This window comes from Somniosus microcephalus, chromosome 14 (assembly GCF_052327205.1).
Source record: "Somniosus microcephalus isolate GS21.2 chromosome 14, FLI_Smic_1.0, whole genome shotgun sequence".
Lineage (NCBI taxonomy): Eukaryota > Metazoa > Chordata > Chondrichthyes > Squaliformes > Somniosidae > Somniosus > Somniosus microcephalus.
The window spans coordinates 30,547,173-30,569,109 of NC_141000.1; positions in this window are offsets into that span (position 1 = coordinate 30,547,173).

Here is a 21,937-nt window from a genome sequence, read left to right on the forward strand (position 1 = left end):
ACAATCATCAATCCTTGCCAAAATCAGGCTACAATCGTCAATCCTTGCCAGAATCACCCTACAATCTTCAATCCATGCCAAAATCAACCTACAATCTTCAATCCTTGCCAAAATGAGCCTATAATCTTTAATTGTTGCCAAAATCAGCCTACAATCTTCAATCCATGCCAAAATCAACCCACAATCTTCGATCCTTGCCAAAAATCAGTATACAAATTCAATCATGTAAAATAGAAGAACATCTAGAACCAAAAAATATAGTAAATAGTCGGCATGGATTTCAAAAGGGAACGTCTTGCTTGGCCAACATAATTGAATTTTTTGAAGCAGTAACAGAGAGAGTAGACAAGGGTAATACATGAGATGTAATTTATCTAGATTTTCAAAAGGCCTTCGATAAGGTACCCCATAATAGACTAATGAATAAGGTCAGGGAATGCGGAATCAGGGGACAAGTAGCAGAATGGATAGCTCGCTGTCTTCAAGACAGAAAGCAGAGAGTAGGAGTAAATGGTAGCTATTCACAGTGGCAGAAGGTGGGTAGTGGTGTTCCACAAGGATCAGTGCTGGGACCACTGTTGTTCACAATTTTTATTAACAATTTAGACTTTGGAATCAAAAACAATTTCTAAATTTGCGGATGACACCAAATTGGGGTGGGGGGAAAGCTGCAACAAGGACCGAGGACTGAGGAGGACCGCAACAAATTACAAGACGACTTTAATAAACTTGCAGAATGGGCATATAATTGGCAAATGACATTCAACACAGATACATTTTGGTAAGAAAAATGGAGTCACATATTACTTGGAAAATAAGAATCTAAATGGGGTGGAGGAACAAAGGGATCTAGGAGTACAAATGCACAAATCACTAAAAGTATCAACACAGGTTAACAAGGCCATAAAAAAGCAAACCAAGCACTAGGGTTTATTTCTAGAGGGATAGAATTGAAAAGTAGAGAAGTTATGCTATACTTGTATCAAACCTTGGTTAGACCACACATGGAGTGCTTTGTGCAATTCTGGTCGCCATATTATAAAAAGGATATAGAGGCACTGGAGAGGGTGCAGAAAAGATTCACAAGGATGATACCAGAAATGCGAGGGTAAACCTATCAGGAAAGGATGAACAGGCTGGGTCTCTTTTCTCTTGAAAAGAGAAGGCTGAGGGGTGACCTAATAGAGGTCTTTAAAATCATGAAAGGTTTTGATAGATTGGATACAGAGAGAGTGTTTCCACTTGTGGGGAAGAGCAAAACTAGAGGCCATCAATATAAGATAGTCACCAAAAAATCCAATAGGGAATTCAGGAGAAACTTCTTTACCCAGAGAGTGGTGAGAATGTGGAACCCGCTACCACAGGGAGTGGTTGAAGTGAATAGTATAGATGTATTTAAGGGGAGGCTAGATAAGCATATGAGGGAGAAGGGAATAGAGGGTTATGCTGATAGGGTTAGATGAGGAAAGACAGGAGGAGGCTCGAGTGGAGCATAAACGCCGGCATGGACTGGTTGGGCCGAATGGCCTGTTTCTGTGCTGTAATCCTATGTAATCAAATACTACAATCAAACAACATTACAATCATGTAATACTACAATTATAATACTAACATCAAATAAACAATAATCATGCAATACTACAGTGAAATTCTGCCATCAAACAATACCACAATCATGCAATATTACAGTTAAATACTACAATCAAACAATACAATCAGATAATGCTACAGTCCAATACTACAGTCAAGCAGCACAACAATGTAATACGACAGTCGCATGCTACAATCCAATAATACTGCAATCGTGTAATATTGGTCAAATACTCCAATCACCCAGTCCAGTAATGTAATGCTACAAACACTGCAATCGAACAATGCTACAACATGCAATACTACAATCAGACAACCCAAAACTCTAGCAAATCAATATTACAGCACAATTAAATAATACTACAGCAAAACAAAATATAATTAAATAACACCACAATCATATAATACTACTGTACCATCAAATACTACCAGCAAACAATATAATGATCGTGAAATACTGCTGTCAAATACTACAATCAAATGACACTACAATCATGTAATACTACAGTTAAACAATATTAGAGTTAAATCATACTCAGTGAAACAATCTATAGTCAAACCATCCCATAGTCCTACAAAACTACAATTAAACAATACTAGAATCATATATTACAGATGCTAATAATATCGATATTATATTATTAAAATAACATAAACTGGTCGTATTCTACATTTAATTGTTCAACTAAATACAGTAAATTGCAAATGCTTTCGATATCGAGTGTTTACAGTGTACAAAGTGTGATTGGTGAGATCTATGACATTGACGCCTATTTTTTAATTGCCCCACATTACTGTGTGGCTCTCTCCGCAGACATTTAAAGCAGGCTGATGTATAGCTTCAGCTCTGAGCAGCACGTTCATTTCTCTCTTTTATTATATAACGTGTAAGACTCCCCCAAAGTGACGAAAATATTCTGCAATTTGCAGAAGTCCCCTTTGCTTTTCTGCACTTTGCTCAGTTTTCTGAACGATTGAGAGATGTGCTGCCACCATGTGGTGAATGTCTGGAAGTGCAGGGCAGTGTCTTGTGCATTCAGGGCCCTATTTCCTGAGCGTTGCTAATTTGTGCATTGATTTTGTGGCACGTGGGAAATGGTAGGCTTGCCATCGATGTACATTTATTTAAGGGTAAATTCATCGAGCCTCTGCTCCCAGTGAGGGGCTGCACTCAAAGGACACGCAGCTCCGAGAACTGGCACCACAGTAGCACTTCTATCTCCGCGCATGGCTCCTCGCTGAGAATGCAGGATCGGCAAAGTTATTTAAATGGCCATTAAAGGCAGATCCGCCATTTTACTGAAAGTCAGTGCCGAGATGGCCTGAAGGGAAGCAGGATGGACAATGTGAAAATCAGCAGAGGAGAAGAGCTGGGGCCTGAGCTCGGGCCCAGCGACCCTGCCTCAGGCCTAGCTGTGCCAGAGGAGCTCTGACCCTGGTGGTCTGGCTTCAGCAGGCTGGTAATCCCTGCATTGTGTCGAATGTTGACACCTGAATAAGAAGGGTCCTCAGTCGGGTCGCCACCATCCTGATTTGATCTGGACAGTCCTCATTTAGGGCTTTGAGTCCCATATCCCGACCGAACCTTGTAGGGACCTTCATCTGTCCCGACTTTAGCATAATGTGCAGTAGTTTTGATACTTCTTACAAATTGAAGATGGCGGCGAACATTACCCCTTCACTGGCGCATTCCTGCAGCTAGAGGCGCTGTTAGGGAACAACGGCAATTTATTTGTCACTTGCCAGCATCACCTGCTCTTTCACTGGCTCCAGAATGTACCGGGCTGCATTTCTAGTGGCAACTGAATGTTGTGGAATGGTCGTGTTTAAATTTAATTCTCATAAGTAAACAGTTCATGGTATCTTTTTGAGAACAGCTTGCATTTATATAGCACCTTTACCATAGTAACACGTCCCAAGGCGCTTCACAGGAGTGTAAAAAGAATTGTCACCGAGCAACACAAGGAGACATTAGGACAGGTGACCAAAAGCTTGGTCAAAGAGGTAGGTTTTAAGGAAGGTCTTAAAGAAGTGGAGAGGCAGAGAGATTTAGGGAGGGAATTCCAGAGCTTAGGGCCTAGGCGGCTGAAGGCACGGCCGCCGATGGTGGGCTGCAGGAAGTCGGGGAAGCACAAGAAGCCTGAATTAGAGGAACACAGAGATCTCAGAGGGTTGTGGGGCTGGAGGAGATTACAGAGATAGGGAGTGGCGAGGCCATGGAAGGATTTGAAAATAAGGATGAGAATTTTAAAATGAGGTGTTGGTGGACCGGTAGCCAGTGAAGGTCAGCGAGCAGAGGGGTGATGGGTGAACGGGACTTGGTGCGAGTTAGCTATGAGCAGCAGAGTTTTGGATGAGCTCAAGTTTATATAGGGTGGAAGACAGGACGCTGGTCAGGAGAGCACTGGAATAGTCAAATCTGGAGGTAACAAAGGCATGGAGGAGGATTTCAGCAGCAGAGGGGGTGAGGCGGGGTGGGGCGGGGAAGGGCAATGTTACATAGGTGGAAGTGGGCGGTCCTGGTGATGGAGAGGATGTGGGGTCTCTCCTTTCTTTGAAAAATGAGGTATCACGTATTATGTCCGTGTGTAATTGAGACACGGACTGCAGGAGTTGGTTATAACAGGTCTTTACTGAGTGGAGACAAACTGGAACTACTATGCAAAAGTTACTACACAGGCTTATATACAGGGGTGGTCACTACTGGTACTGCAGTATACAGGGGCTGCAGAATATAGTTCCTTCTGCAAAGTACATACACTACAATTCCTCCCCTTTTAGCTAAACAGTACATAACATTCGATTAATAATTAAATAACATATTTACAATTACAGTTGCTAGATACATTAGCTGAAGTTAAGCAATTATAAGTTCAGTCTTTGAGGAGGCTCCCTGATTCTGTCTGGATAACACCTCTTTGGGGTATCAGGTTCTTCTGGCAAAGTTGATTCGGGATCAACGTCGTTGTTTGGTTCTTCTGCTTCCAATATCACTGATTCTGAGGTAGATGCAATTGGTACTTCGGTTTCATCACCAGGTGTATCTGATCGTGGTGTGGAATTGATGTTTTCCAGTGACTCTAGAATCTGGTCAGCATGGCGTCTTACAATGCTCTCTCCAACATCCACGGTATACATTAGAGGTCCTTGCCGTGTACAGATCATTCCTGACTGCCATTTCCCTGTGCGGTAGTCCCGGGCCAAAACTGGTTGACCTATCTTAAAACTCCTGGTCGGCCTTTCATTCATATTCTGAAACTGCCTGTTCTCCACATCTCTTCTGACGTTTGGCTTAACCAAATCCAAGCGGCATCGTAGTCTTCGATTGAAGAACATCATGGCTGGAGTTTGGTTGGTAACCGCATGTGTCGCATTCCGGTAGGCAAACAAGAAGTTATCCACCTTGTGTTGTAGGGGTATGTCTTCATTACACATTGCCTTGATAGCCTTCTTGAATGTTTGAACGAACCTCTCAGCCAATCCATTGGTGGCTGGATGATATGGGGCAGATGTGTAATGCTTAACACCATTGTTCTTTAAGAACCTCCGGAACTCTTCAGACACAAACTGCGGTCCATTGTCGGAGCAAATCTGTTCAGGCAGCCCATTTCTGGCGAATATGGTTCGTAAGGCTGTGATAGTTTTTTCTGTGGTGGTTGAGGACATTTTTATTACCTCTGGCCACTTTGAATGTGCATCCACCGCAATTAAAAACATCGAGTCCATAAATGGACCAGCAAAATCAATGTGCACCCTTTGCCATGGAGAGGAGGGCCACTCCCATGGATGTAGAGGGGCTTGTGGTGGGGCGTTTTGGACCTTCTGGCATCCTGTATAGCCCTTGGTCATCTCTTCGATTTCTCTATCGATTCCCGGCCACCACACAAACGCTCTGGCTAAGTTCTTCATTTTTACCCCTCCCAGATGACCCTCATGAAGCTCATTGAGCACTCTATCCTTCAATTTGGGTGGAATTACTACTCTGGATCCACACATCAAGGTTCCTCTGCACACTGACAGCTGTTCTCTTCTCGGCGAGAATGCTGGCAACAGTGGTTCGCCATGTGCTGGCCATCCCTTCACCGTTAAATCATAGACCCAGGAGAGTGTCGGGTCATTTCGTGTTTCCTTTTCTATGTTTGCATTCGTCACAGGGAGACATTCGACTATGGTCGAGTGGAATATCTCCACTGGATCCACTGCAGGTGCTTCTTCCACCATCGGCAACGGTAGGCGCGACAATCCATCAGCATTCCCATGCTGTTTAGTTCCTTTGTACTCGATGTCATATTGGTGTGCCCCTAGGAAAAGGGACCACCTCTGTAGCCGTTGTGCTGTCATTATCGGGACGCCCTTCTGAGGGTTGAAATGGAGACAAGAGGTTGATGATCAGTTAGTAGAGTAAATTTCTGACCGTGCAGGTAGTGATTGAACTTCTTCACCCCCCACACCAGGCTGAGGGCCTCTCTGTCAATCTGGGCGTAGTTACGCTCGGCTGAAGTTAACGAGCGTGACGCAAAAGCTATCGGCCTCTCTGAACCATCAAGGAATTTATGTGACAGTACCGCTCCAATGCTGTAGGAAGACGCATCACACGCCAGTCTTATCGGTAGTGATGGGTTGTAGTGAGCCAATACTTCTCTTGAAGTGATTAGGTCTTTACTCTTCTGAAAGGCCCGCTTACATTCATCGCTCCATTTCCATGCTACTCCAGTTTGTAGTAGGGCGTTCAGTGGGTGCAGAATTGTGGACAAATTTGGCAAAAAGTTATAGTAGCAATTCACCAATCCAAGGAATGACCTCAATTGCGACACATTTTCAGGCGCTGGAGCCTTAACTACCGCTTCAATTTTGTCAGGGGACTTATGTAACCCTTCTTCATCAATCACGTGGCCACAATACGATATCTGTTTCTTAAAAAACTCGCACTTGGGGCAATTGGCTCGTAGCCCATGTTCTCTTAGTCTAGTGAGCACCTGCTCTAGGTTGGCAAGGTGTTCACTGTCATCTTCACCTGTCACTAGGATGTCGTCCAAGTAACACTGAGTCCCCGGAATCCCTTGCAGGACTTGTTCCATCGCTCTTTGCCATATCGCCGGAGTTGATGCTACTCCGAATACCAGTCGATTTTACTGGTAAAGACCTTTGTGAGTGTTTATCGTGAGATACTTCCTAGAGGATTCTTCAACCTCCATCTGCAAATATGCTTGTGCTAGGTCAATTTTTGTAAAACGCTTCCCTCCAGATAGTGAGGCGAAAATATCTTCTAACCTCGGGAGAGGATATTGTACTGTGTGAAGGACTGGGTTCACCGTCACCTTGAAGTCCCCACAGATGCGAACCTTCCTTGGCTCCTCAGACTTATTGTTTAACGTTTTCTTCATGACAGGAACGATGGGTGTCGCCCACTCGCTCCAGTCTACCTTAGATAACACGCCTGCATTCTCCAGATTCTCCAGCTCTGCCTCGACGGCTGGGCGAATTGCATATGGTACCGGTCTTGCTTTGAAAAACTTGGGAATTGCATTCTCCTCTATTTTTATCGAGGCGGTTACGCCTTTAAGTGTTCCCAGTTCTTGTTGAAATACCTCTTTGGCGTTAGATACGATTTTTGACAATCGTCCAGGTGTGACGTCGTCATCCTTTTTACCAGCCACCGTCAGTGCCTGAATGGAGTGCCAGTCTAAACTTATCTTTCTGATCCATTCACGTCCCAATAACGGTGGTCCACCATCTTGCAGTATGTACAGATACAATTTCGGTATTTCCTTGCCGTTGTATTCGACAGGCACCCTTATTTTCCCTCTGGGGTATACTTTTTGCCCCGTATACATCTTCAAGACAATGGATGTCTCTTTCAAGGGTATGTGTGAGAATAGCCGCTCATAGTCTCGTCGATTCATGATGGTCAGGGCTGATCCTGTATCCAATTCCATTTTGACTTGGGACCCTGCTATCGTGAGGGTGACCCAAATGGTTCGGTGAACCTCTTTTGCGATTACGTTGTGAAGTTTGAGACAGCTTAGTCTCTTGTTCCCGGATTCACTATCGCTCATCTGGTCTTCGGAACTACTGTCTGTCATCTTTTGTACTTTCCTGCACTTTCCTCTGCAGCGTCGGCGGGAAACCTGAGCGGCAGAGCGGGGTATAAAAGTCCCCAGAGACCAGGTAAGGCCTCACAGCGTCGGCGGGAAACCTGAGCGGCAGAGCGGGGTATAAAAGTCCCCAGAGACCAGGTAAGGCCTCACAGCGTCGGCGGGAAACCTGAGCGGCAGAGCGGGGTATAAAAGTCCCCAGAGACCAGGTAAGGCCTCACAGCGTCGGCGGGAAACCTGAGCGGCAGAGCGGGGTATAAAAGTCCCCAGAGACCAGGTAAGGCCTCACAGCGTCGGCGGGAAACCTGAGCGGCAGAGCGGGGTATAAAAGTCCCCAGAGACCAGGTAAGGCCTCACAGCATCGGCGGGAAACCTGAGCGGCAGAGCGGGGTATAAAAGTCCCCAGAGACCAGGTAAGGTCTCACAGCGTCGGCGGGAAACCTGAGCGGCAGAGTGGGGTATAAAAGTCCCCAGAGACCAGGTAAGGCCTCACAGCGTCGGCGGGAAACCTGAGCGGCAGAGCGGGGTATAAAAGTCCCCAGAGACCAGGTAAGGTGTACCAATCTCCAGTCTGGAAGGAGAGAGGTAAAAAGTAATCCAAGTGTGACGTCACCAGAAAGCGGGTAAGTGATTGGTTGGTAAGTATTTCTCCCTTTTAAGCTTAAATCTCTTTGGTTTATAGTTTCTAAGGTGTGATATTCACCATCTAGAATCGGAGCAGAGGATATTTAAGAATAATATTAATAAATTTAATTAATTACACAGAATGGGAGATCAGGTGATGTGTATCAGGAGGATAGATAGAGTTCTTTGCAGCCGAGAGCGAGAGTCCCGAAGGCTGTGTTGCCTGCCCGGTGCCAGGGTTAAGGACATCTCCTCTGGACTGGAGAGAAACTTGGAGTGGGAGGGGGAGGATCCAGTTGTCGTGGTCCATGTTGGTACCAACGACATAGATAGGACAAGGAAGGAGGTTCTGCTGAGGGAGTTTGAGCTGCTAGGGGCCAAATTAAAAAGCAGAACCACAAGGGTAATAATCTCTGGATTATTACCTGAGCCACGAGTGAATTTGGCTAGGACAAATAAAATTAGAGAGTTAAATGCGTGGCTCAAAGACTGGTGTGGGAGAAATGGATTTTGCTTCCTGGGACACTGGCACCAGTACTGGGGCAGGAGGGAGCTGTTCCGTTAGGACGGGCTTCACTTGGCCAGTGCTGGGACTAGAGTCCTGGCGGATCATATAACTAGGGCTGTAGAGAGGGCTTTAAACTAACTAGTGGGGGGGAGGTTCCTAGAGAGCAAATAATAAAAATGACAACAGAGAAGGTCATAGACTTAGGTAGCAGTGGGGAAATTAAAAACCAGAGCGTGTCAGGAAGGGGCAGAAGGTATGGAGTAAAAGGTAAAGTAATAAAAAGGGCAAAAGCAGGAACTAAGTGTCACAAAACATCTTTGAAAGTTCTCTATCTGAATGCATGTAGCATTCGTAACAAAATAGACGAGTTAATGGCACAAATAACTACATATGGGTATGATCTTGTGGCCATTACAGAAACATGGCTGCAGGGTGACGATGCCTGGGAATTAAACATACCAGGTTATTTAACGATCAGGAAGGACAGGCAGGAAGGAAGGGGAGGTGGGGTGGCTATGTTAATAAAGGAAGGAATCACTGCAATACAGAGAAATGATATTGGGTCAAAAGATCAGGATAATGAAACAGTTTGGGTGGAGGTAAGGAATAATAAGGGGAAAAAAACACTAGTGGGCGTAGTCTATAGGCCTCCGAACAGTGGCAACTCTGTTGGATGGAGTATCAATCAGGAAATAGTTGAGGCTTGTAATAAGGGAACATCTGTAATTATGGGGGATTTTAACTATCATATTAATTGGACAAATCAAATTGGGCAGGGCAGCCTTGAGGATGAGTTCATTGAGTGTATTAGGGATGGGTTTCTTGAGCAGTATGTAACTGAACCGACCAGGGGGCAAGCAACCTTAGATCTGGTCCTGTGTAACGAGACGGGATTAATTAAAAATGTCCTAGTAAAGGATCCCCTTGGAATGAGTGACCATAACATGGTTGAATTCCATATTCAATTAGAGGGTGAGAAGGTTGGATCTCAAACAAGCATGCTAAGCTTGAATAAAGGAGACTATGAAGGTATGAGAGCGGAATTGAGTAGAGTGGATTGGGAAAATAGATTAAAGGGTAAGACGATACATGATCAGTGGTGTACATTTAAGGAGTTATTTTACAACTTCCAAAAAATATATATTCCACTGAGAAGAAAAGGGTGTAAAAGAAAAGACAGCCATCCGTGGCTAAGTAAAGAAATTAAGGATAGTATTCGACTAAAAACAAGGGCATATAAGGTAGCCAAATCTAGTGGGAGGATAGAGGATTGGGAAAACTTTAAAAGACAGCAAAAAATAACAAAAAGATTGATTAAGAAAGGGAAGATAGATTATGAAAGTAAATTAGCAAAAAATATAAAAACAGATAGTAAGAGTTTTTATAGTTATATAAAAAGAAAAAGGGTGGCTAAAGTAAATGTTGGTCCCTTAGAGGATGAGACCGGGAAATTAATGGTGGGAAATATGGAGATGGCAAAAACACTGAATGAATATTTTACATCAGTCTTTACAGTAGAAGACACTAAGAATATCCCAACACTGGACAAACAGGGGGCTAAAGGGGGGGAGGAGCTAAACACGATCAAAATCACTAAGGAACTGGTACTCGGTAAAATAATGGGACTCAAGGCGGATAAATCACCTGGACCTGATGGCTTACATCCTAGGGTCTTGAGGGAAGTGGCGGTAGGGATTGTGGATTCATTGGTAATAATTTTCCAAAACTCCCTGGACTCGGCAAAGGTCCCGGCAGACTGGAAAACTGCTAATGTAACACCCTTATTTAAAAAGGGCAGTAGACAGAAGGCTGGAAACTATAGACCGGTTAGCCTAACATCTGTGGTAGGTAAAATTTTGGAGTCCATTATTAAGGAGACAGTAACAGGACATTTGGATAATCATAATTTAATAGGACAAAGTCAGCATGGTTTTATGAAGGGGAAGTCATGTTTGACAAATTTGCTGGAGTTCTTTGAGGAAGTAGCATATAGGGTGGATAAAGGGGAACCAGTGGACGTAGTGTATTTAGACTTCCAAAAGGCATTTGGCAAGGTGCCACACAAAAGATTATTGCTTAAGATAAAAAATCACGGGATTGGGGGTAATATTCTGGCATGGATAGAGGATTGGCTATCTAAGAGAAGGCAGAGAGTTGGGATAAATGGTTCATTCTCAGACTGGCAATCAGTAACTAGTGGTGTTCCGCAGGGGTCAGTGCTGGGTCCCCAACTCTTTACAATCTATATTAACGATTTGGAGGAGGGGACCGAGTGTAACATATCAAAGTTTGCAGATGATACTAAGATGGGAGGGAAAGTAGTGAGTGAGGAGGACATAAAAAACCTGCAAGGGGACATCGACAGGCTAAGTAAGTGGGCAGAGATTTGGCAGATGGAATACAATACTGGAAAGTGTGAGGTTATGCACTTTGGCAGGAAAAATCGTAGAGCAAGTTATTATCTTAATGGCAAGAAACTGGAAAGTACTGAAGTACAAAGGGATCTGGGGGTCCTGGTGCACGAAACTCAAAAGGTTAGTATGCAGGTGCAGCAAGTGATTAAGAAGGCCAATGGAATGTTGGCTTTCATTGCTAGGGGGATAGAATATAAAAATAGGGAGGTATTGCTTCAGTTGTACAAGGTATTGGTGAGACCGCACCTGGAATACTGCGTACAGTTTTGGTGTCCATACTTAAGAAAGGACATACTTGCTCTCGAGTCAGTACAAAGAAGGTTCACTCGGTTAATCCCGGGGATGAGGGGATGGACATATGAGGAGAGGTTGAGTAGATTGGGACTCTACTCATTGGAGTTCAGAAGAATGAGAGGCGATCTTATTGAAACATATAAGATTGTGAAGGGGTTGGATCGGGTGGATGCGGGGAAGATGTTCCCGATGATGGGTGAAACTAGAACTAGGGGGCATAGTCTTAGAATAAGGGGCTGCTCTTTCAAAACTGAGATGAGGAGGAACTACTTCACTCAGAGGGTGGTAGGTCCATGGAATATGCTGCCCCAAAAAGCTGTAGAAGCTACATCATTACATAAATTTAAAACCGAAATAGACAGTTTCCTAGAAGTAAAGGGAATTAAGGGTTACGGGGAGCGGGCAGGAATTTGGACATGAGTCTAGGTTTGGATCGGTCATGGCCCTGTGGGTAGCGGAGCGGGCCCAGGGGCCGTGTAGCCTGATCCTGCTCCTATTTCGTGTGTCTAATTCTGTTAGATTCAGGAGATGGTTCTGTGATAGTGGATTGGCGGTTAGGATCAGATCAGCCATGATCTTATTGAATGGCGGAGCAGGCTCGAGGGGCCGATTGGCCTACTCCTGCTCCTATTTCTTATGTTCTTATGTTCCTTAGTAGCCTTTTTGTTGTCGTTAGTCTTCTTCCCAGACCTGCAAACTCGTGCAATATGTCCCATCTTTCCGCATTGCCATGCATATTTTGTCCTTGGACCAGCAGTCCTTCTGGTCATGGGTTGTTCTGCTGCAGCGATAACATTTTTCAAATCCCCGTGTCATTTCGTGGGTGCCGTATTCCTGTGGCTTTTGCTGTATTTCCGCAACTCCCCTTGCTGCTGCTTCGTACGATACTGCCACGCTGAAAGCCTTATCTAGCGTCAGCTCTTTCTCTGAGAGTAACCTCTTCTGGGTTCCTTCACTCAGGAGTCCACAGACAAATTTGTCCCGTAGGGTATCTGCCAGTCCTGCTCCGAACTGGCAGTGCTTTGATAGCTTGCGTAATTCTGTAAGGTAATCAGCATTGCTCTCATCTTTATGCTGATTTCTCCTGTGGAATTTAAATCTTTCTGCTATCAGCAGCGGTGTAGGATTTAGGTGTTCCTGTAGGATATCAACAATTTCGTTAAAACTCTTCGCCATCGGTTTGGCTGGAGTAATCAGGTTCTGCAATAGGCCGTACGTTCTTGCACCCATTAAGTTTAGTAGTACCGATGCCTTTTTCTCATCGGCTACTTCGTTTGCCTCGCAATATACTTCGACTCTTTCCACATACGTGGTCCAGTCTTCTATTGCATTATCGAAGGCAGTGATATTGCCAGTCTTCGGCATCTTGGAAATCTAAGATGGTGCCTCCCGCGCTTTGCCTTCTTCCCCGATTTAACAAAATGGCGCCTCCCGCGCTTTCCGTCTTCCCCGCTGCTGCTAGTGCTGTTGCTGGCATTTTATGCCTTGATGGCGACGCCCTATGGTCTTCGCGCACTTCCCCCCGCGCTGCTGCTAACGCCGCTCTCCGCGGTTCCCGTGGCAAACTGTAGCTCCTCGCGGCTTTCTGCGCTTCTAATTTCTTTTATTTCCCCGTTGTCGGAGCAACCCTGCGGGACACTTTGCTCCCTCTTCTCGGGTCTGTACGCTGCCCGGCTTCATAGCACCTGTGTGCTCCACCCTCTCTCTCTCTCTCCTCTTCCCGACAACGCTGCTCGGCCCCGTTGAAAAGCCACCCAATCGAGCTCTAGCCCGCCGCAGCCCAGGAAGGATCAGTGTACTACCTGCCACCAGCCCGATTAGCTGGAACACCATCGACAGGATAACCAAGCCCCGCTCTTGACAGCCTCTCCTGCAAATCTTCAACTCCGATGAATAATAATAATAATAATAATAATTCAACTTTATTGTCATTGCACAAGTACATGAACAACAAAATGTGATCTTGCAAGCTCCCATGACTGGGAGAAGCAAAGCCGCTGCATTGGCTCGCGCCGCCATTCCATTTCCACCATTCCTCCTGTCCGACAATCTTCAGCCCAACGCCCGGGCCTGCTCACCAGCCGCTCCTCCTTCCGTGACCTTCTCACCAACCGCCCCTCCTCGGGGCTCCTTCCGTGACCTTCTGCACCTGGTCTTCCCTGATGGTCACCCTTCCAGGTACTAACCAGGCCTGGCTCTGCTTAGCTTCCAAGCCTTGCCAGTGACCCTGTCCCTAGTCCCAGGATCAGAGGCGGTTGCGCACGGTCGACGCCCGTTTCTTCTGTTTGTTTTTTTTTCTTCCTTCTGGCCTCGACCTCTGACAACTTCGCTTCAGGGATGGATCCCCATGAGATGGTGCAGACAGTAGGTAATTTCGGATCTGCTCGTCTCCAGTATTATGTCCGTGTGTAATTGAGACACGGACTGCAGGAGTTGGTTATAACAGGTCTTTACTGAGTGGAGACAAACTGGAACTACTATGCAAAAGTTACTACACAGGCTTATATACCGGGGTGGTCACTACTGGTACTGCAGTATACAGGGGCTGCAGAATATAGTTCCTTCTGCAAAGTACATACACTACAACATGTAGAATAAAACTCCCACTCTGCATATAATCAATATACACTTCGGCAGGACCCGTTTCAAACTCATCACAACCCATTTCCCAACCACCACAACTCCCTCCCCACTCACCATCAACCTTTCCGCACTCACCACCAACTCCTTCCCCACTCACCACAACCCGTTCCTCACTCACCATAACCCATTTCTCACTGACCACAACCCTTTCCTCACTCACGACAACAACTTGCCTACTCACCACAACCCATTCCGCACTCACCACCAACTCCTTCCCCACTCATCATCAATCTCTTCCCCATTCACCACCACAACCTCTGCTGGCCAATCTGATTGCATCAGTTTCCCGCTGGGAGGTTGTGTTTCAAATTACTCCCCTACCCATATAAGATCAGCTGCCATTAACGAGATGCATCCCTTTAAATTTGAGCTGCAGCCAACTTTCTTGCATTCCGCATTACACCAGCTACTGTCGCAAACCCAAACTCGGGTATATAAGCCTGTGTAGCGTCTTGTGTCATTAGGATCTTACGGTAATCGTTAGATCCGTGTGTTAAAGGAGACACGGAATGCAGGAGTTGATTTAACAAGTGTTTGCTGAACAAAGTCTGGAGGTGAACTAACGACACAAGACGCTACACAGGCTTATATACCCAAGTGGTCACTACTGGTACTACAGTATACAGGGGCTTCAAAAACATAGTTCCTCTTAAAGGTACATACATTACAATTCCTCCCCTTTTAGATAAATAGTACATAACATTTTAAGTAATCATTAAATAACATTTTTACAAGAATAATAATATACACATTTGCTGAAGTTAATCAATTACAAATTCAGTCTCTCTGGAGGCTTCCTGACTCGGTCCGGATAACGCCTCGGTGGTGTAGTAGGTTTCGGTGGTGTAGTAGGTTCTTTTGGCAAGGTCGATTCGGCTTCAATGCCAGTGTTGGGTTCATCTGGTTCCAGTATCACCGGATCGGAGGTAGATACTATGTGTATCTTTGCTTCATCACTAGGCGTATAGAGTTGTGGTGTAGGTAGCCCTTTTTCGGATGACTCTATGATCTGGTCAGCATGGCGCCTTATTATGCTTTCTCCAATGTCCACGGTATACATCAGCGGTCCTAGTCGTGTGCAAATAGTTCCAGGCTGCCATTTCTCGGTACGGTAGTCCTGGGCCAAAACGGGTTGACCTATCTGGAAGGTTCTAGTTGGCCTTTCATTCATGCTTTGAAATTGCCGGTTCTCTACGTCCCTTCTGACGTTTGGCTTGACCAAATCCAGCCGGCATCTTAGGCTTCTATTGAAAAACATCATGGCGGGGGTTTGGTTTGTAACCACATGTGTTGCATTCCTGTACGCAAACAATAAGTTATCTACCTTATGTTGTAGATTTATGTCTTCATTACCCATGGCCTTTATGGCCTTCTTGAAGGCCTGGACAAACCTTTCAGCCAATCCATTGGTGGTGGGATGGTATGGGGCGGATGTGTAGTGCTTAACCCCATTGTTTTTTAAGAACTTCCTGAATTCTTCGGATACAAATTGCGGTCCATTATCAGAACAGATCTGTTCAGGCAGCCCATTCCTGGCGAATATGGTCCTTAATACTGTGATGATTTTTTCCGTGGTGGTGGAGGACATCTTTATTACCTCCAGCCACTTGGAGTGTGCATCCACCGCGATTAAGAACATTGAGTCCATAAATGGACCAGCAAAGTCGATATGTACCCTTTGCCATGGAGATGAGGGCCACTCCCATGGATGTAGAGGGGCTTGTGGTGGGGCGTTTTGGACCTTCTGGCATCCTAGACAGCTCTTGGTCATTTCTTCAATGTCTCCATCGATACCTGGCCACCACACAAACGCTCTGGCTAAGTTCTTCATTTTCACTCCACTCAGATGCCCCTCGTGAAGCTCCTTTAGCACTCTATCCTTGAGTTTGGGTGGAATCACCACTCTGGATCCACACATCAAGGTTCCTCGGCACACTGACAGCTGTTCTCTTCTTTGCGAGAATGCTGGCAACAGTGGTTCGCCATGTGCTGGCCATCCCTTCACCGTTAAATCGTAGACTCGTGAGAGAGTCGGGTCATTTCGCGTTTCCTTTTCAATGGTAGAATTTGTCACCAGTAGACATTCCACTATGGTCGAGTGGAACATCTCCATTGGGTCCACTGTAGGCGCCTCTTCCACCGTTGGCAACGGTAGGCGCGATAATCCATCAGCATTCCCATGCTGTTTTGTTCCTTTGTATTCTATGTCATATTGGTGTGCCCCTAGGAAAAGGGACCACCTCTGTAGCCTTTGCGCTGTCATAATGGGAACGCCCTTTTTAGGGTTGAATATGGAGACGAGGGGTTGATGGTCAGTCAACAAGGTAAATTTTTGTCCGTGTAGGTAATGGTTGAATTTCTTCACCCCCCCCACCAGGCTGAGTGCCTCCCTGTCGATCTGGGCATAGTTACACTCAGCTGAGTTCAATGAGCGTGACGCAAAAGCTATCGGCCGCTCCGAGCCATCAGGGAATCTATGCGATAATACCACTCCCACGCCGTAAGGGGATGCATCGCACGCCAGTCTGATTGGCAGTGATGGGTTGTAATGAGCCAACACTTCCCTGGACGTGATCAAGCCTTTGCATTTATGGAAGGCACGTTTACAGACTTCGCTCCATTTCCAAACTACTCCCGTTTGTAGCAGCGCGTTAAGCGGGTGCAGAACTGTCGACAAGTTTGGTAAAAATTTATGATAGTAATTTACTAATCCCAGGAACGACCTTAATTGTGAGACATTTTCAGGCGCTGGGGCTTTTACGACCGCTTCAATTTTTTCAGGTGACTTATGCAACCCTTCTTCGTTAATGACATGGCCACAATATGATATTTGTTTCTGGAAAAATTTGCACTCGGGGCGATTTGCTCATAGGCCCCGTTCTCTCAGCCTCATGAGCACCTGCTCCAAGTTGGCAAGGTGCTCGTTGTCGTTTTCTCCTGTTACAAGGATGTCGTCTAGGTGGCATTGAGTCCCCGGAATCCCTTGCAGGACTTGCTCCATAGCTCTTTGCCAGATAGCCGGAGCTGATGCCACGCCGAAAACCAGTCGATTGTACTGGTACAGGCCTTTGTGTGTGTTTATCGTGAGATACTTTTTAGAGGCCTCCTCAACCTCCATCTGTAGATATGCCTGTGCTAAGTCAATTTTGGTGAAACGTTTCCCTCCGGATAGTGAGGCGAAAATATATTCTATCCTCGGAAGAGGATACTGTACCGTGTGAAGAACCGGGTTTACAGTCACCTTGAAGTCCCCACAGATGCGAATTTTTCTCTGTTCTTCAGATTTATCATTATTCAACGTTTTCTTCATGACCGGGACGATGGGTGTTGCCCACTCGCTCCAATCTACCTTGGATAACACGCCTGCTTTTTCCAAATTCTCCAGCTCTGCCTCGACGGCTGGACGAATTGCGTATGGCACCGGCCTTGCCTTAAAAAACTTGGGAATTGCCGCATCTTCCACTTTTATTGAGGCGGTGGTGCCTTTCAGGGTTCCTAGTTCCTGTTGAAATACTTCTTTGGCGTTAGCCAAGATTTCTTTTAATCGTCCAGGTATGACGTCATCATCGTTTTTTTTCTTACTGGTCACCGTCAGTGCCTGAATGGAGTGCCAGTCTAAACGTATCTTTCTGATCCATTCACGTCCCAACAACGGTGGACCACCATCTTGCAGAACGTATAAATACAACTTCTGGATTTCCTTGCCATTGTATACAACAGGCACCCTTACTTTCCCTCTGGGGTATACTTTCTGCCCCGTATATGTCTTCAAGATAATGGATGTGTCTTTCAAAGGTATATGCAGAAATAGCCGCTCGTAATCCCGTCGACTCATGACGGTCAGAGCTGATCCTGTATCTAGCTCCATTTTGACTGGGGACCCCGCTATCGTGAGGGTAACCCAAATGGTCTGGTAATCTTCTTTGGCAATTACATTATGTAATTTGAGACAGCTTAGTCTCTTGTTTCCGGAGTCGCTATCGCTCTCCTGGTCTTCGGAGCTACTGTCCGTCATCATTTGTACCTTTCTGTACTTTTCCTTATTGACCTTTTTACTGTCAGCGGATTTCTTTCCAGATCTGCATACACGTGCAATGTGTCCAATCTTTCTGCATTGCCTGCATGATTTGTCCTTGAACCAGCAGTCCTTCTGATCATGGGTGGATCTGCCACAGCGATAACATCTCTCGAAACCCTGTGTCATTTCATGGGTGCCGAAGTCCTGTGGCTTTTGCTGTATCTCTGCAGCTCCTCTTGCTGCTGCTTCGTATGATACAGCCACACTGAAAGCCTTGTCCAGTGTCAAATATTTCTCAGAAAGTAGTCTTTTCTGTGTTCCTTCGCTCAGGAGACCGCAGACGAATTTGTCTCGTAGAGAATCTGCCAGTCCTGCCCCGAATTGGCAGTGCTTTGACAGCTTTCATAATTCGGTGAGGTAATCAGCGTTACTTTCATTCTTGTGCTGATTCCTCCTGAAGAATTTGAATCGTTCCGCTATCAGCAGCGGTGTTAGGTTTAAGTGCTCCTGTAAGGTATCAACAATCTCCTTAAAATTCTTGTCCATCGGTTTGGCTGGAGTGATCAAGTTTCGTAACAGCCCGTATGTCCTTGCGCCCATCAGATTTAGAAGTACCGATGCCTTTTTATCATCCGCTACTTCATTCGCCTTGCAATATACCTCCACTCTTTCCACATATGTGGTCCAATCTTCTATATCACTATCGAAAGCAGTAATATTGCCAGTCTTCGGCATTTTGAAAATCTAAAATGGCGCTTCCCGCGCTTTTCCTCCATCCCCGATGGATCAAAATGGCGCCTCCCGCGCTTTTCTTTATTCCCCGCCGAGTTAAGATGGCGCCTCCCGCGCTTTCCCGCCGCTGCCGCTGCTGCCAACGCTGTTCTCCGTGGTTCCCGTTGCGACCTGCAGCTTTTCGCGGTATTTCTATATTTTTTTAAATATCGCTTCAATAGTTTCTCCATTACGTGGAGCGGACCCTCTGGGACTTTTCCCTCCCTCTGCTCGGTCCGAACGCCGACCTGCCTTGCAGCACCGGCCGCGCCCTGAGTGCTCCACCCTCTCTCTCTCTTTGCTTCTGCTTCCCGACTCGCTGCCCGGCCCCATTGCAGAGCCACCCGATCGAGCTCTAGCCCGCCGCAGCCCAGGAAGGATCAGTGCACTACCTGCCACCAGCCCGTTTAGCTGGTGAAACCACAGTTTTTTTTCTTGCTTCTGGCTTCGACCTTCGTCTGAGGAATCAATCCCCTTGAGGTGCTGCCGAATTGCAGGTAAGTTCATTTCTAACTCGTCGCCACTCTTAGATCCGTGTGTTAAAGGAGACACGGAATGCAGGAGTTGATTTAACAAGTGTTTACTGAACAAAGTCTGGAGGTGAACTAACGACACAAGACGCTACACAGGCTTATATACCCGAGTGGTCACTACTGGTACTACAGTATACAGGGGCTTCAAAAACATAGTTCCTCTTAAAGGTACATACACTACAGTAATTATTGAAATGAGCTGATCATGCTGACTGTGGGCAATGAGCTTAATGCCCCTTTAGCCAGCTCACCATTCCCTCCTCCATTTCATCAGTTTCACAAAATGGGCCACTCCAGAGTCCAGGATATGGGGAAATGAATCAATATTTACATAGAATTATATATAATTTACAGCACAGAAACAGGCCATTCAGCCCATCAGGTCTATGCCGGTGTTTATGCTCCACATGATGACTTCAATGGAGAGTGAGATCGGGCGGGGTGAGAAACCAGCGTTGGACCAGATCCCATCAGATTACCGACGGGCGGCTTCGATTAAAATTGCCCCGAGTGTATCTCAGGTCTGTGCTTAACCCCAGCCAGCCTCAAACAGCTTGCAGTCCTTATATGGGCTCTTAACCTCGGGCCTGCATCACCCTCCGCATTGTGACAGAGGAGGTTATGTCACATGACATCACAGTGAAAACCATGGCAACACAGAGTAAAGTGGATTTTACCAGTAGCTGAAGTGCAGATGCTGAAAAGCTCTCGACAATAAGGAGCAAGTTTGTTTAAACCTCTGTGGAGATCAAAATCGTTTGTTAACGCAACTCAGTTTTGAAACTCATCAGGAACTGTGGTGCTCAAAACCATTTGCTTCCAGAATTCAGTCTGTAAATAGATTTGAATCTGTGGAGATCAAAAATTGTTTGTTTACAGAATTCAGTCATCAAATTATAACCGAAAAGATAATTCTTCTTCACAATACCAGGGAAAAGTCACTGAGGAGGCAAAGAGGCTGTGAGTAAACGAAAGATGGAATCCTTAGTTAAGAATTCCTCCAAGTATCAAAATGGTTTAACAGTGAAATTTCCCTTCAGATTGAACAGGAATAGTCACAGCAAATAAAACAAGGACAGGGAAATGAAACTGAAGGGCCAGGAATACCTCCTCTGCCTCGTTTCCATGGGAACGCTTGCAGGCCGAGGTCCAGGCCCAGATCCGCCCCTTTTGGCAAAGGCTCAGGTAATCCTAGAGTGATGTAAATTGGTCATTGGCCCAGTGTTAATCATCTCCCCTCTTACTTCCTATCATTTGCAGCCAGGGAGAATGAACCCCTTAATCTCCATGCGTCAGAAGGCATCTGTAAGACATTGTTGAAAGAAACCAGAGAGGAGGTGTACAGGGCAGTGGGTACAGTAATGGAAGGTACATATAAACTGAGCTGTAATTAAAGGAATATCCATTGGAATTCAGGGTAGAAGGCGGAACGAGGGAAGGAAAGAGCATTTATGAGAGGTGCGGCGGATCAATGTTGGGAGACACCAGACCCTGGTGAGGCCTCACATATACCAGTGGAACAAAGCTCCACGGTCGGACGTGCAGGGAGGTTGGGAGGCAGTGTGGGTGGAGAGACAAGTGGGGTTGGTAAGTGTGCAGATACTGCGGGTCGATGGGTGGGTGAGTAGGTGGGGCAGAAAGCAACTCTGCACAGGCAGGCGGGCAAGCTGGCAAGCACTTGGGATGGGTGAGATACGGGGCAGGAAGCACTTCTTCACACAATGGATAATGGAAATCTGGAAATCTTTCACCCAAAAACCTGTTGAGGCTGGGGGTCTAAAGGTCTAAAACTACGATTGATAGATTTTTTGGGGGCAAGTTTATTAAGGGTTACGGAACCTAAGAGGGTTGATTGAGTTGAGAAACAGGTCAGCCATGATCTAATTGAATGGTGGAACAGGCTCGAGGGGCTGAATGGCCTACTCCTGTTCCTATGTTCCTTCCTAATAGGTCATACAAAAATAGTTGACTAAATGTTCAGGATCAGCCATTCCCATTTCGTACCTGTCCTATTACTGGATCCACTCGGGGTCCATGATTCACTCGGAGTCCCATCCAATTGTACGGTCCTAAAGCTGCCACTGCCTAAATATCCTGCACTAAACCCAGAGTGCACATTTTCTTTTCTGGATGGTCAGTGGCAGTGGGGGGCACGAGGCACACTGTAACCGGGAGATGGCCAGTCTGACGGGAATGGGCATGGGATGAGTTTCATTTCAATTTACTGACATACTACCTTTTCCCTCGCCATTCTTTTCTGTGTATCTACTCTTAAGGCCCCGATTTTCGGCTTGTGTGGGAAATGGTCGGGTTTCCCCGAATGTGGGGTTTCTGACACACATAAAAAAGTGTCAGCCAGCTCCACGCAATTTTCCCTCAAGTGGCCAATTAATTCCCAGCATGTGGGAAGCCTTGCTAATTGTCCAATTCGAGTCAGAAATCCCCAC